This window comes from Hippopotamus amphibius, chromosome 9 (assembly GCF_030028045.1).
Source record: "Hippopotamus amphibius kiboko isolate mHipAmp2 chromosome 9, mHipAmp2.hap2, whole genome shotgun sequence".
In the NCBI taxonomy this organism is placed as follows: Eukaryota; Metazoa; Chordata; class Mammalia; order Artiodactyla; family Hippopotamidae; genus Hippopotamus; species Hippopotamus amphibius.
In genome coordinates, this window is record NC_080194.1 from 117,913,171 (window position 1) to 117,929,981 (window position 16,811).

A 16,811-nucleotide genomic window follows, 5' to 3' on the forward strand; every position below is an offset into this window, starting at 1 on the left:
AGAAAACATCGGTATGATTTATGTCAGAGAATATCTTGCCTGTGCTCTCTTCTAGCAGTTTTATGGTGTCATGTCTTATGTTTAAGTCCTTAAGCCATTTTGAGTTTATTTTTGTGCATGGTGTGAGGGTACGTTCTAACTTGTTGGACTTACATGTAGCTGTCCAACTTTCCCTGAACCACTTGCTAAAGAGACTTTTTCGCATTTTATATTCTTGCCTCCTTTGTCAAAGATTAATTGACTGTAGATGTGTGGGGTTATTTTGGGCTCTCTATTCTGTTCTGCTGATCTGTATGGAACAGAATCAATGGAAAGATCTCTTGAAAACACAAATCTGATCATTATGCCTCTCCTTACCCACCCACCTCCACCCCCAAAACATAATGCTTTTCCGTTGTTCTTAATTTAAAGCTTTAAATCCTCACACGGCCTACAAGACTCCTTATGGCCGGGCCCCTTTCTGCTCTGCTCTCAGCACTTGATTCCTAGGGGCCTCTGTAGTGGACATTCCACCCTTTCCCCTCCTCCAAACCACCTCAGGGCTCTGTTCTGCCCGAGCGTGTCCTCTGGTCTCTGGAGCTCCTTGCCTACCTGCCTTCCCCCCACACCCCCACCTCCCCCCGCAGCAGCTGTCAGACAATGGCTGATGAGAATCGCAGGGTAGATACCTGACGTCCCTCACCTGGGTGGATGTGTCTCTGTTGTGTCCACCGTCCCCCAGCAGGATTAAGCACATTGCCCACAGGAACCACTGGCTTGTGCAATGTGATGGTTAGTTTTCTGCGTCTACTTGGCTAGGCGCTAGCACCCAGTTATTCCATCAAATACTGATCAAAATGTGGCTGTGAAGATATGTGGTAGATGTGGTTAACATCTATAATCAACTGACTTTAAGTAAAGGAGATTACACTCAGTAATATGGGTGGCCTTCAATCAGTTCAAGGCCAAGAGTGAAATCTGACATTTCTCAAAGGAGAAATTCTGCATTAAGATTGCATCAACTCCTGCCTCAGTTTACAGTCTGCCAGCCTACTCTACAGATTTCAAACTTCCCAGCCCTCATGTTCATGTGGGTTAATTCCTTAATATAAATATCTTTATACATCTGTGTATTCATTCATCCATCCATCCATCCATCCACCCATCCATCCATCCATGTAACTATATATCCATCCATATCTCTCTGTTTATCTATTTATCCATCCATATCTACCTACCTACCTACCTACCTATCTCCTATGGGCTCCGTTTCTCTGGAGACCCCTCAGTGGAGCAAGAGTGTCCCCTTCATTTGCTGGCTTCCCTTCCCCATCTCATTTCCCCATTTCCCTCTTCTTCCACCTCCCAAATAAACTCCTGGCACGCGACTCCTATTCTCAGGGTCTGCTTCTGAGGACACTCACTCTAAGAACCTTCTTCAATTTCTTAAAGATGCCATAGAGGGTGACCAACTCATCCTAGTTTACCCAGAACTTTCCTGGTACTAGCACTGAAAATCCTGTATCCCAGGAATCGCCCAGTCCCTGGGGAACTAGGAGAGTTTACCCAAGACTGTCGCAGTTTTAAAAGTGAAAATCTGGTGCCCAGAACCTAACCCTAACCCTAACCCTAACCCTAACCCTAACCCTAACTCAGTCTCGGGCAAGGGTGGATGGTCGGTCACCCTGCATGCAGGCTCCCCTGGTGAGGCCTCTTATGTGCTGGTCCCTCTGCCTGGAAAACCTTCCTCCACTTCCTGGTTAATTTCTACTGCCCACCCTTTCAGATCTCACCCACATGTCATTTCCTCAAGGAGAGCTTCTCTGACCCCCCCGGACCTGGTCCCATCTCCCTATTAAAATGCTCTGAACATCATAAACTTCTCCCTCATAGAATTTCCACAAGGTTATAATTTTACACTCATGGGTATAATATTAATGTCTGCCTCATACACTAGAGTGTGCACTCCGGTGGAGGAAGCTCGTTCTAGGTTCTCTTACGCGATGGCCAGTCAGGTGTGGCCACAAGAGGGAACACAGGAGAGGCTCAGGAAAATACAGTTTATTCTATAACAGGTTCTAGAAACAGGGCCAAGTGGGGAAAGCCCAGTGTGGTCAGCAGGCAGAAAGCAGGAGTGAGGAGAAAGCATGGCTAGGATGGGCTAGTCTGAGTCATTTCAGCAGGCTCTTAGCTGTAGGGGTGGTCCCTGGTTACCTGGTATCTGGATCTGGGCTGATTAAGGCCAGGAATATTGCTTCTTGTGGTATGAGGGCCAGATAAAGCAGGTGTGGCTCTGGGTGCATTTGTTTGTATAGCAGAGACTGAGTCCCTTGCTGTCTCTCATTGGCTCGCCCCAGGAAGGGCAGTCTCTCCCCAGCCTGACCCTTTCTAAGATGTCAAAACATCATCATAGGGACTTCCCTGGTGGCACAGTGGTTAAGGACCCATCTGCCAATGCAGGGGATATGGGTTCATTCCCTGGGCTGGGAAGATCCCACATGCCATGGAGCAACTAAGCCCATGTGCCGCAACTACTGAGCCCAGGCGTTGCAACTACTGAAGCCCGAGCGCCTAGAGCCCGTGCTCCGCAACCAGAGATGCCACCGCAATGAGAACCCTGTGCACCGCAACGAAGAGTAGTCCCCACTCATCACAGCTAGAGAAAGCCCGTGTGCAGCAATGAAGACCCAGTGCAGCCAAAAAATAAATAAAATAAATTAATTTTTTTAAAAAACCATCATCAAAATCAGAAAATAAAAAATATGGACAATGAAATCTGCATTGGAGGTTACACTCCACTGATTCCTGGTGCACAGTAGGCATGTCAAAGAGATTTATTGAATGCATGGATTTCCAGGGCCGTGAAGGTTTGTCTCACATACCTTCTTTCCCTTGGTCGTTCTGTGGAGGGTGTTTATGATCTGGATGGAGAAATGGAGCCAGAAGAGAACACATAGGAAAGACCTCAGGAGGCAGAAGGGAGAGAGCTCAGATATCATAAAGGAGGAATCGATTTTCAAAATTTCTGTTATTATACAGGTGATTGTTCAGATCAGCAAAAGAGAGAATGTTAGAATTGCTTGTAATTTAAAAACTGGTGAAATCTGAATAATGCCTGTACCTGAGTTCACAGTGTTATAATAGTAGGTAAGATATTATCATGGGGGAAGCTCGGTGAAGGGTACATGGGCTCTCCCCGTGTGTGAGTCAAACTATTTCAAAATAAGAAGTTATAATTAAAAATTGCTTACCATCCTACCACCCAAAGACAACTACTGCTAACGTTTTGTGACTTTTCCTTCCAGATGCTTTCTATGCATATGTATCAGTGTTTTGTAAATTATATTTTATAATGCTGTTTTCCCTCCCCCCTCCCTCCTTTAATCACAGTGATTCTTAACTCTGACTGCATATTACAATCATCTAGTAAACCTTAAAAACATACTGGTGATTTACTTCCAGAAAGATAGAGTGAAGTCCTTTTCTCTGTTCCTCCCACTGAGTGTAATTAAAAACTCTGGGCATTATATATAACACCAACATCAGAAGACTCTGCCAGGTGGAGAGAAGAAAGCAGGCAAATTAGGGACATCGGGACCAGGGGACACAGAGTGTTGAGTTCCTTGGGTTTTCTTTTTGCCTCATGTATCCCAGACTTGAAGCTGAGGAATCTGGAACCTGAAAATGTGAAGAGGCACAGACCAAAAAAAAAAAAGCACCAAAGCCAGCAGAGAACATGTTAATGTCTGTCTGTCTGTTTCTCTCTCTCCCCCACACCACGCTCCTCCCTCCAACATCACATCTGCTCCTCTAATTCTGATCCTCCAGGCTCCTTCTTATAAGGAAGGACTCTTGGAATTACGTGAAGCCCACTCCAGATAATCTAGGATAATCACCCCATGTCAAAGTCCTTAACTTAATCACATCTGCAAAATCTTTTGCCATTTAAGGCAACATATTCTCAGGTTCTGGGAGTTAGGATATGAACATCTTTGCTGGGGAGGGGGGCAAGAAGCCATTATTCACCCTACCACTCAGTACAAGGGAGTGAAAGTTAAGTCCCTCTCCCCGACAATTCCCAGGACTCTACTCTCACCCCACCCTCACACTGCACTGTTTCGAGTTTCTGATGTGCTCTTCTAAAAGTGTTTTTACGCAAACTCCAATGTATCTATATTTTTCTGATTCTTTCACAAATGATTGTACACTACATACCCTGTTTTCTACCCTGGACATCCTTTTGCTAACAGCGTAGCTTGGTGATTGCCCCATTGCCAGAGCCTCAGCTTGTCACCAGAGGAGTTCCGGGACTTGAGAGAAATCCAGTCCAGCAGATGCAAATGTGGCATCCAGAAGGCAGACAGTATGCATGAGAAGATCAAGCAGTGTTGGGGATCCTGACAGGTGGGTGGAGATGCAGGCTTTGGAACCATGACAATATTGGGAAATCTGGGAGAAGGGGGGAGGGATGAGCTTCAGGAGCTGTGTCATCAGCGAGTCCCAGCTACTACACTGGTTCAAGGGCAGGTCTTGAGTGTTGAGGACTGGGGAGGTGCAGGAGGAATCCCAGTCCTGGGCAAGTTACCAAAATAGGCACCCAGGAATGGAGAATTCAACAACCACAAAATAATTCCACAAATATTTATTTAGTGGCTGTGACAATCCAGGTGCAGAGCTGAAAGCCCGTTTATACCCAGGATGAGATAATGCGTGATCCATCCCTATCCTCCCACAGGTGAAGAGAGAGATAGACAGGTGAGAGGCTGCTGCTATTTAATATGGTGAGTGCTGTGGTGAGAGGTAAAAAATTGTATGGGAGAATGGGGGTGGGGTGGGGGAGGGAAGGACAATTGATTCAAATATATTTTTCAGGGTAGGCTAACTGCTGTTTAACAAACAACCAAGTCCCAGTGACTTCATACAATAAAGTTTATTTCTCACTTTATAATCCCAAGCTGGTTGGGGAGAGGGTGGGTAGGACTCTGCTCCACAGTCATTCAGGGATCCAGGCTCCTTCTATCTAATGGTTCCATTGCCCTCCTTCAGGGTGTCAGAGTTCTCCATGGAGTCCCCTGCATCCACCCAGCTGAGGAGGGAAACAAAGACCTTGGAGGATGATGTGGGAGGTTTTTATGATAGGCTTTAAGCCTTGAATAAATAGTCCTCACTGTCTGAGGAACTTACTATTGGCCAGAACTCAGTCACATGACCCCACCCATCTGCATGGGAGCCTGGGAAATGTAGTTCAACTGTGAGCCCAAGGTGAAAAACGCCCAGTGTTTGGTGAACGCATAGCAGTCTACGCTTGCACCAGACTTGGGAAAATGGGGAAAACTTCCTGGAGGGGTGGTTTCTAAGCTGATACCTGGGGGATACGTTACAAGTTACAGGATGAAGAGAGGCAGGAGAGAGTGGGAAGGGCAGTAGTGCAGACAAACAAGACAAACGATCACAGTGTGTTGAGGAGAATTAGTTCTGTTTGTGTAGAGGGCAGAAGGCAAGCTTGGCGGTGGAGCAGTCACGGGGGCAGGATCAGGCGCAGTATAAGCTGGGTTAAGGAACTTATCTCAAGGGTAATCAAAACCAGGGCAGGTCTAGCAATTTTGAGGATCACTTTTGTATTCCATAAAAGTCTCTCTGGCTTCTGTGTGGATTATAAATTGGAAGGGGACCAGAGAAGATGCCAGAAGACCAGCTGTCTGAGAAAAGACGACAATGAACTATGTCATCTGAACTATGGGAGTGGCTGCAGAGAGAAGTAGACAGTTCCAGGTATCAGCAAGTGGGATTTGTAGATTTGTGATGGATTAGATGTGCAACTAAGAAAAAAAAATGAATCAAGGTGAGGACTGGCTTTCTCTGTTGGATAACTGAATGGTTGAGGATTCCATTTGCCAAGAACAACTTGGCTGTTTGGAGAGTTGTTTCACTTTGGACTTGTCAAGTTTGTAATGCCTCAGGAATGTTTAGAGAGAGCTATCCTATAGTCAATTACATATGAGTCTAAAGATTAAGAAAAGGATTTAGGCTGATGGTGTACTCATGAGCTCCTCCAGGGAGAAGAGAAAGGAGAGAAAAGGACTTGCATGAAACCCTGTGAATTACCAATGTTTAAGGGCTGAACAGAGGAAGTGGGGCTCATACAGGTATCTGAGAAGAAAGAGCCAGGGACACAAGGACAAAAGAAAACGAGCATGTGGCATCACGAAATGCAAGAACAGAAACAGTTTCATGAAGGGGTGAGTGGTCAACAGGGTAAAACTTGCAGAGAGATAAAGAAGATTAAAGACTGAAACCACAATTGAATGTTCCAGAAAGAGCCTGAATACAGAGGGCCTGAGGTAGGAGAGAGATGGACATGTGCTTTGAGAGCAAGGATGCTGGCCCAAGTGGCCAGAAAACGCTGAGCATGGGGGTGATGGCAGAGGTGAGTCAGAGAAGTGACAGGAGGCTGGGAGATGTCAGGACTTCAGCTTTGACTGTGAATGCGATGAGGGCAGTGGCACTGGAGAGTTTTGATCAGAGAAGGGACATGATGTGACTTAGGTTTTAACTGAATCACTCTGGATTCTTTGTGGAGAAAAGATTGGAACAGAAAGGGTAGGGACTGAGGGTATGAAGGCCAGAAATAAGAAAATGCAATAATCCAGGTGAGAGGTGATGGTGGGTAGGACCAGGAGGTATGGTAGAGATGGCGAACAGTGAATCCATTCTAGAAATATTTTGAGGAATTCCCTGGGGGTCCGGTGGTTAGGATTCGAGCACGCTTCCATTGCAGGGGGCACAGGTTCGGGGAATTAAGATCTCTCAAGCCAAGCTGTGCAGCATGGCCCAAAAAAGAAAAAGAAAAGAAATATTTTGAAGGTAGCCAACCGGATTAGTTAGCTGGTTGGTGGTGGAGCGTGAGACAGAGGCATCAAGACTGTCTCCAGAAGATTCTTCAGCCGTAAAAAGGAATGAAGTACTGATACAAGCTACAACATGCGTGAACCTCAAAAACATTTTTGTTGATGAAAAAAGCCACCCACAGAAGGCCACATACTGTATGACTTCATTTATACAAAATACTCAGAATAGGTAAACCCATAGAGACAGAAAGTAGGTTAGTAGCTGCCAGGGGTTAGGGGAAGATGGAGACAGGGAAGTGACTGCTTACTGGCTGTGGGTTTTCTTATAGGGTGATAAAAGTATTTTGGAATCAGATAGAGGTGGTGGTTCCTTGACCTTGTGAATGAACTAAATGCCACTGAATTAATTGTTCACTCTAAAATGGTTAATTTTATGTTATGTGAATTTCACCACAATAAAGGAAAGCTTTTTGTTTTTTTAAATGACTCATATCTTCGCTCTGAAAACGTGAAGAATAGGGTCGCCCTCACTGAGATGGAGAGCACTGGAGGAAGAGCAGGGTTGCGAAGAAAACATCAGTGTCCAGTTTTGAATGATTATTAATTTGGAGATGCCTACTGAACATCCAAGTGAAACTGTCAAGTAGACAGGTAGACGTGTGCTTGGATTTCGGGGAAGTTGCTGGAGATATTTGAAAATCTTCAGCAGGCAGCTCATCTTTAGACTTGGAATTCGCTGATACTAAGTTTTTGTTTTCTGGAAGAAGCAGCCAGAAATAGGAATGTCATGGTTACAGTAAACAATGGTAGGTACCACACATCCAAGTTTGTGGAGTGAAATTCATACCATGTGCATCAGACAGGGTTATAGCTCTTTAAACCCAAACAGGCGTGACGGATCTGGAGCCAGGCAGGGATGGGCTCTCTGGCAGGGCAGGGGAAAGCTACAGAGCTTCAGGCTCTCTTCACTGCTTCTATACAGCACCTGGAAAACAACAGCCGACCTTCTGTCTTCACTAACGATTTGTCTGTCATGCCTATTAGCATTGTCCTCATCTTGCTGAGACTTGTCCGTTGAAAAGCCACAAGAAACGCATCTGGTTTGTTAGACCAGCAAAACTTTGCCAAACGAAGGCATGTGGTATTTAGAGCAACAGTCTTCCATTGTTGGTGGTTACTGGCAATTAGCAACCATTATCAACAAATAATAGTAACAGCTGATAATTAAGCCCTTCGTATGTGCCCAGCATTCAGCTAAGACCCTTGCATTTGTCATCTCTTAGTGCCTTAACATTAAGCGTGTGAGGTAGGTATCATCATTATTATGACTAGCCCCAGTTTTACATGTATGAACAAGCACAGAGAGGTTAAGTAACCTGGATGAGGTCACACAGCAAGTAAATCAAGAAGCACGAGGAAAACCCGAATATGTCTGACTCTACAGTGCTATGCTTTGGAGGAATAAGAAAAGGAAATGTCAGAAGCCTCCCATTTTATCACTTTGCACTCAGTTGCTAGAGAAGATGTGCGGATCTGGGTCCCCCAAACCACCCTGAGCCCCCTCACCAGACTTTAGCATAGACTGGTACATAATCGATGCCCAGAGTTTACTGAATGAATGAATGATTGAATGAGCAAGCACACAAAGAATGATTAGCATGTATCACACTGCATTGTGCTTAGTGATAAATGAACCTGTCTCTCCAGCTGGGCTGTGAGCTATTTGAGGGGAGAGATGCTTTCTAACCTGCTGTGACAATGGAGTGCAGCGCATTGAGGACGTTTACAAAACAGGTTAAAGGGCATGGGCTCCGGAGGCAGCCCACACAGATTCACATCATGCCTCTTCTTCTATGAGACCTTGAGCAAGTTATTCAAGCTCTCTGTGCTTTGATTTCCTCATCTGGAAAATGGGCAGAAGAGTAATACCTACATCTTAGAGATACTTATCAAGAGTAAATAAGTTAAGACCTTGGAAATAGTAGGTGCTCAGTAAACAGTAGCTGCATGTCTGCAGAGTCACAGAGGAAGAAGTCCATGGCTTTCCCCTGGTGGGGTCAGGAACAGTTTGTATCATGTAGCCTAAAATAATAGATAGCATTTTTGAACACTTAATATTAGGTTCCAGGGACTGAGCTAATCATCTTATATGTATCATTGCATTTAATCCTCATAACAATAATATGAGGGGAGTGCCATTATTATCCTATTTTCCTAGGAAGGCCAAACAAAGCTAAGAGAGACTGAGTAATTTGCCAACAGTCACAAAGCAATTAAACGCAGATAAAGAAAAAGACCCAGTACGTGTTTCATGAGGTCAGGGGCCAGGTCTGCTGTATGAGAAAAACAGAAACCATTCCAGGTATTTCAAACAGAGGGAACTTCATACAAGGAATTGATTATACAAATGAGCCAACAGCTGAAAAGCCAAATAAGAGATGGTGAAGCCACCCTGGGTTTATCTACAGCAGGAAGCTGCTGTCACTGCTGGGGCACACAGCGTGGGTGGTGTCCCTCTCTGGGGCCAACCAGAAGGAGCTAGAGTAACAGCAGGGGCTGCCCAGTGAAGAGCTAAACCATGGAGGAGATGCAGCCTCTGCTGGAAAACACTCTCTGTAGCTGGGAAGGAGCCCTGGCTCCTCCCTTTATCCCACCATCCAGTCTCCTGCCAGTGCCTCTTTTGGGCTCAGTTTAGCTGGAAACCAGCCAGTGGCAGCGGCTCCTGGGAAATGTAGTTTGCAGAAGGTCAAGGAGTGGCTCTAAGATCAAACAAGCCAAAGACCTGCATATTTGTCTCATCTGCCTTTAGAACCCCAGAATCTCACATCGTGCTTGGCACATAGAAGACTCTTCATAAACAGGAAAGATGGGAGGGAGGGGGAAAGGCAGGTAGACACCAAGGTCTGTGTACTTAACCCAGAGGGAGCAGCCGCACATGCTGCAGAAGCCAGGCAGCTTACATAAAGGCATGGAGCGAACCGGTCCTGGGGCTTACACAAAGGCATGGCGTGAACCAGTCCTGGGGAGTGGTGGGGCTTGTGTCAAGCTGGCGGGTGCACGCCCTGTCTAAGTGGGGCAGCCCTACTAAGCTGTGGCCAGTTTCTGCCAAGCAGGAAAGCGAGTTCAGTGTTGCCAGATCTGCTGACTTTGGGGGGAAAACTGAAAATCCTGACTTTCATGTTAAATCTACCACTTTTTAAATGTTGGCAAAGAAGTCAAATCCAGATGAGCTTGGGACATCTTGATGGACCAGAAAGAAGCTTAACAAAGACTATTTGGGGCCTTAGTTATGGCGAGAGGACACAGGCCCCCCCCCTTACCAGGCTCCCATTTACTTATATTGGGTCATTTTTAAGCATCAAAAAGAAAGAATGAGTGAGGGATCCTAGACTGAATCCTGAAACAGAAAAGGGACATTCGTGGAAAAACTAGTAAAATCTAAATAAAGTCTGGCGTCTCGTTAATAGTAATGCACCTATGTTGGTTTCTCAGTTTTGTCAAAGGAATCATGGAAATGTAAGATGTTATGATTACATTGCATTATATTATAGGGAAACGATGTGTGAACTCTCTGTACCATCTTTGCAACTTTTCTGTAAATCTAAAATTAGTCTAAAATAAAAAGTTTTTTAAAATTAATGAATGCGTTTGAATGAAACACCTTAAACCTATTTTTAATATTTATTCATTTATTTGTTTACTTATTTTGTCTGCACCGCATATTAGTTGTAGCCCACAGGACCTTTGTTGCAGCATGCAGACTTCTTAGTTGCAGTATGCAGACTCTTAGCTGGGGCATGCATGCGGGATCTAGTTCCTCAACCAGGGATTGAACCCAGGCCCCCTGCATTGGGAGCATGGAGTCTTTCCCCACTGGACCACCAGGGAAGTCCCTAACTCTATTTTTAAAGGTCAATGAGTTTATAATGATAAACAAACAAACAAAAACAAAGAGAGAAAAAACAGAATAGAAGGAACTAATTTGTCACCATTGGAGGCAGCTGTTGTGTCAAATCCTTACCCTAAAAAAGGTTGTAGTTAGAGGGAAATAATTTATTCTGCCTTAGTCAATGAGGGAAAGAAGCTGTTCTTACAGAAGAATGCCAGCTCATAAATGTTGAAGGAAGGACTGCGTTAGATTTTGCAGCCCTGAATGAAATAATTGACTCAGGCAATGATTAGCATGGATGCTGAAACTACGGGGTGAAAGGTTCAAGGAAGACTGAATATTCATGAGGTGCCAAATCATCAGCCCTTAGAGCTGATTCTACGAGAAGAAACTACTTCACAATGGAGGGATCAGGTTGTCACCACCTCTTAGCTTCACTCATGAGACACCCCGTCATGAGCCTTTTGGTGTGATTCAACAGAGGATGCCCACAGCACCACCTGGGAACAATTATTGCCAAAAATGTTTAGCTAAAATTTGATCGAGCCTTTAGATCTGGCTTCTAGTTTACAGGAAATACAGGAAATCGAGGGACAAGTTAAATACATCACGAGGAAGCATTCAGACAAAGCCAAGAAGGTAGGGCATTGCACCAGTAAGACAATGGACCTGGTTTCTTCAGTGACCTGGAAAAAAGGGAGGAGACGGGAGAGGAGAGACGATTCTAGACTTAGAGACTTACAAGATGGGATCAAATGCAGTTTGAGGATCTTGATTGGGTCCTGGTTTGAAGCACATGTAAAAGGCATTTTGTGGGTGATTAAGGAAATGTGGATAAGGGGGAATTTGATGGTACGATGGATTTGGGGTTCATTTTGCTAGGTACTGTGACAAAGTAAAGAAGTGTTTCATTTTTTCAAAGGTGCATGCTGAGGTATTTAGTGATGAAATATCACGTTGACTATAAATACTTTAAAATACTTCAGCCAAAAAAGGAAAAGGAGATGAAGCAAACATGGCAGATGTTCACAATTATTATGTCTAGATGTTTATTATATATGATTCTCTCTACTTTTCTATACATTTGAAATTACTCATAATAAATAACAAAAGACAAGTGGAGGTTGAACAAGCATTCATTGATTCCACAGATAGTAATATGCCAAGACCAATCTAGGCATTGGTGCTATAGTCATTGCTTTTTTTTAAGTCCTCGCCTTCCTGGAATTACATCCAGTTGGAGAAAGAAGACAATCAAGGACAAAACAAGTGAAGTGTAATGTATGTCAAGTGCCACAGAGAAAAATAGGGCAAGAAAATAAGGACAAGAATATCTGTATGTGGTAGATGTTGCTGAGTTATGTGGAATAATCAAGGAAGACCTCCCTGAGGGTTGACATTTAAGGAGAGAAGTGAAAAAAACATTCCCCAGGTTGCCTGATAGAGGAGCAAGACGGAATGGCAAGTGCAAAGGCCCTGAGGTAGGAGCAGGCTGGCGGTATTCAAGAAGCAACAAGGAGGCCAGTGAGGGTCACGCAGAAAAACAAGGGGGAGAATGGAAGGAGATGAGCTCAGAGAAAGTGGCAAAGGGGATGGAGGGTTTCTCATGATGGGGAAACTTACAGCCATTTCAGCTCTTGTTCTGAGTGGGATGAAAAACACTAGATTTTACTTAGATTTTTTGAAAATTATTTTTATGGAAATGTCTAAACATACAAAAAGTAGAGAGAATGGTATAATGAACACAGAAGTACTCATCACGCAGTTTCAACATTATCAATTCATGACCAATCTTATTTCATCTATCTCTCCCATACCACCCTAATGGATTATTTTGAAGCAAATTTCAGACATCTTATCATTTCATCTTTAAACATTTCTGTATACAAGCATACTTCAGAAATATTGCAAGGTTTGGTTCCGGATCACTGCACATATAAAGTAAATATCACAATAAAGTGAAAGTATGCAATAGCATTAGGTCTAATAAAACAAGGTACATGGCTTAATTAAAAAACACTGGGACTTCCCTGGTGGCGCAGTAGTTAAGAATCCGCCTGCCAATGCAGGGGACACGGGTTTGAGCCCTGAACCAGAAAGATCCCATATGCCGAGGGCCAAATAAGCCCATGAGCCACAGCTACCGAGCCTGTGCTCTAGAGCCCGTGCTCTAGAGCCCATTCTCTGCAGCAAGAGAAGCCACTGCATTGAGAAGCCCAAGAACCTCGATGAAGAGTAGCCCTTGCTCTCCACAGCTAGGGGCAGCCCGTGTGCAGCAACAAAGACCCGATGCAGCCAAGATTTAAATAAATAAATAAGTAAATAAAAACTTGGATTATTAAAGGATAAAAGGATTATTCTGCTAGCTGTGTGCAGACTGTGTGCCAATATGCCAGGGAAACAAGAATGAAGCTGACCTGCTGTAGGCATCCCCACAGCCTCATTGCTTGCTACATCAATACTAAGACTTTCAATATGATCCAAACCTCATAAGTGAAGTAAAAAGGCAAGAAACAGGCAAGGAGGAAACAGGAGATGAATTTGATCTCCAGAATGTGCAACCCGTGGAGATCTGTGTGCATCCACTTCCTCCCCATAAAATGAGGATAATAGTATCTACCTCCCTGGGCTATTGTGAGTTAGTATATATAAAATGTTCAGAGCAGTGGCCGGCACTGTGAGTGCTACATGGGTGCAAGTGGTTGCTGCTGCTATTTTATTGCTGTTGAAATGATTATTGTTACTTATGTGATTACACTTTAATTTTTGCTGACTTCTCTAAGGCTGCCTGGCCGGTCCTGGGCTGTGGGGCCCACATTGTCTAGAAAGGTTTTCTCTTTCAGCATACCAAACCAAATGAAAGTCTCCTATTTTCCTTCTCAGCATGAACCAGTGATTCAGGCCACTTCAGTAGTAATTAAATAACTTTAAAAGTGAATCTGACTCATTAAACACCCAATTGTCTAGGAGAACTTGGTCCTAAATTAAACCAAGTCCCTTCTATCCTTTTTTTAAAGTGTAAACACTATTTATTAGAGTTTTTAAAGTTTTTAATTACACAAGCGACATATGAATATACTCTTATTTACAAAGAAAGGAACACAGCTAAAGATAAGATTCTCCTCGACTCCTCTTACCTCTGCTTCCTCTCTTTCATTCTAGAGGTAACCATGGTTAACAATTTGTTATGTATCCTTCTAGAGCTCTGTCGTTGCATTTACATAAACTCACATGCGCTCATTAAAATGTATTATTTTATATAGTTTTTATGTAAATAATGTTATTTGGCAGGAATTATTCTGCAACTTTCTTAAATAGCTTCAAAAGTGAAGATGACTCATTAAACATCAGGTTGTCTGGGAAGACTCGCTCCTAAATTCTCTCATACCCCACATTCAATCAAGTAGCAAATGTCAAGTTATCCCTGAAAAATATATCCAGAATCTAACCACTTCTTACCCCCACCACAACTCTCACCCTGGTTCCTGCTTCAGCCCTTGCCACCCTTCTTATAAAGTGAGTCTTTTCAACTTTCGGTCAGATATACCCAAAAGAATTGAAAGCAGGGACTTGAACAGATATTTGTACACCCATGTTCATCGAAGTATTTACAATGGCCAAAGGGTGGAAATAACCCAAATGTCCATCAGTGGATGGATGGGTACACAAAATGTCAAATACACTTACACTGGAATATTATTCAGCCTTAAAAAGGAAGGAAATTCTGTCACCAGGCTACAACATGAATGAGTCTTGAAGACATGAAATAAGCCAGACACAAAAAGGCAACTATTGTATGATTTCACTTAAATGAGGTACCTCGAATAGTCAAATTCATAGAGACAGAGAGTAGAATATTGATTACCAGGGGCTGGGAGGAGAAGAGGCTGGGTAGTTATTTTTCAAGGGGTACAGAATTTCAGTTTGGGAAGATGAGAAAGTTCTGGAGATGGGTGGTGGTAATGGTTGAACAACAGTGTGAGTGTACTTAATGCTACTGAACTGTATACGTTAAAATGGTCAAAATGGTAAATACTGTTATGCATATTTTATCACAATAAAAAATACATTAAAAATTTTTTTCATCAGGTTACATCACACCAAATCCTCTAAAGGCCCTCATCTCAGTGCTTCAAGACCAAAGTCCCTACACTGGCCTCCAAGGCCCTCCCCCATGTTCTGTTTCCACAGCCCATATGAACTTTTTGAATCCGCCTCTTACTATCTTCTTGTTCACTTCCACTACAAACACACTGGCACCCTTCCTACTCTTCAAACATGCCTCAGGGCCTTTGCACTTGCCGTTCCTCTGCCTAGTACATTTGTCTCCCAGGTACCTGCAAGACTGGCTTCCTCACCTCCTTTAGGCTTGAGGATCTTAGTTCTCCAGCCAGGGATCAAACTTGTGCTCCCTGCGGTGGAATCACAGAGTCCTAACTGCTTGGACCGCTAGGGAATTCCCAAGCTGACCATACTTTTAAAAACTCAACCTTTACCCCATCCCCTTTGGCCAGCATTCTTTTTCTGCACAGCAGTTACACCACCTAAAAGGTTCTTTGTCTTGTTAATATCTGTCTTCCCTCACTAGAATGTAGGAGTGTTTTAAGTCTCCAAGCTGCAACCTGACCTTTCTCAAAGTTCCTGGATGCAACCAAAAACCTCAATAGCAAAGTTGTCAAGTTTGTTCTCAGATCTTGCTTTTCCTCAGGCCAAAGCCCAGAAGCTGATTAAATTTTTCGTCTAGGCCAGGAAGGAGAGGAAAATGGAAAGGTATGTGCTCCGAATGACCAGGTGAGCCCTGAGCGCCAGCCTGGCTGTGCCTTGTGTGATTTGGACTCTGTGGTTGGATTTCTGGGAACAATGTGAAAACTGCCAAGCTTGGCAGGGGCTGGAGGCTTTTGTGGCCGACGGGCCGGGTGGCATGAAAGACCAAGCCGAGGTGGCCCAGACGTGCTGGGAGCTGAGTTCACACTTCAATGTCCTTGGGGCATCAGCACGCAGGCAGGCTGGACGTGGGGACACTGGGCGCCGGGGGAGTGGGGAGTCACAGGGACCAGGGTCCATTCAGCTGCCACGCAGCTCCGGGGGGACCCGGACCAAGCAGGAATGGAAGCCCTGTTGTCACCAGACCTCCTGGTGCTTATTTTCCAGAGAATCAGGAAGTTGGTTTTTATGAGCTATTCTCTGACTTTCAAACATTGGTTCAAAATTTTTTTAAATACCACGTGATCTTACAAAACATGTTTGAGAACTGGACCTCCTCCACCCCTCCCCCTGCTCCCCCCACGCACACACACCCCACTGTTTACAAATCTGTGGTTTAGGAAAACGCTTAAGAGCATGGACTTTGGTTCCAGAGAGACCTGGCTTTGCTGCTTTTTGAGCAGAGTTCCTTGACGTCTGCAAGTCTATTTCTCGATTTGTAAAATGGGAACAAACATAGAACCTGCCTCATGAGATTGTTTGGGAGGATAAAGGAGACTTAGCAAGGTGCTTGGCAAATAGTACCACCGTTCAGTGGTAGTAGTGGTGATGGGGGCATGGGGGAGCCAGGGGGACTACTAGGGAGAGAAAGTGGAATGACAGGAAAGACGTGCAAGGCGTAAGCTGGTGTGTTGTGGTCAGAGAAGAGGAGAACTTGAGCTTGCTGTGGCCTGGGGGAATGAGACTGAAGACCCAAGGACCCACCTTGCTCAATGGACCCAGACAAGGATTTGGCCAACCAAGCCAGAGACCCAGCATCCCAGGGCCTCCAGACCTGCAGGTGACGCTGCGTCTCTAAGAGGCTCTCTATCTCAGGGAGTGGCACAGGTCCCAAGCCAGGGCTTCCCATTCTGTACTTAAGTACAGGAATTGTCACTTTGAGCCTAACTGTATGCCTTTACATCTGTGCTTGTGGTAGTTTATCGTCTTAGTTTGGGACCAGCCGTTCCAGATGTCAAGATTCTGTAACTGCCCCTCCTGACTTCCTTCTTTTGTCGTTTGGATAAAATTTTCACCAGCATTACTTAGGAGTCTTTGGTTGCAAGCAACAGACGCCCCAGCCCGAGATGGCTTAGCAAAAAGGAAATATATAGCCTCATGCACCTGAAATG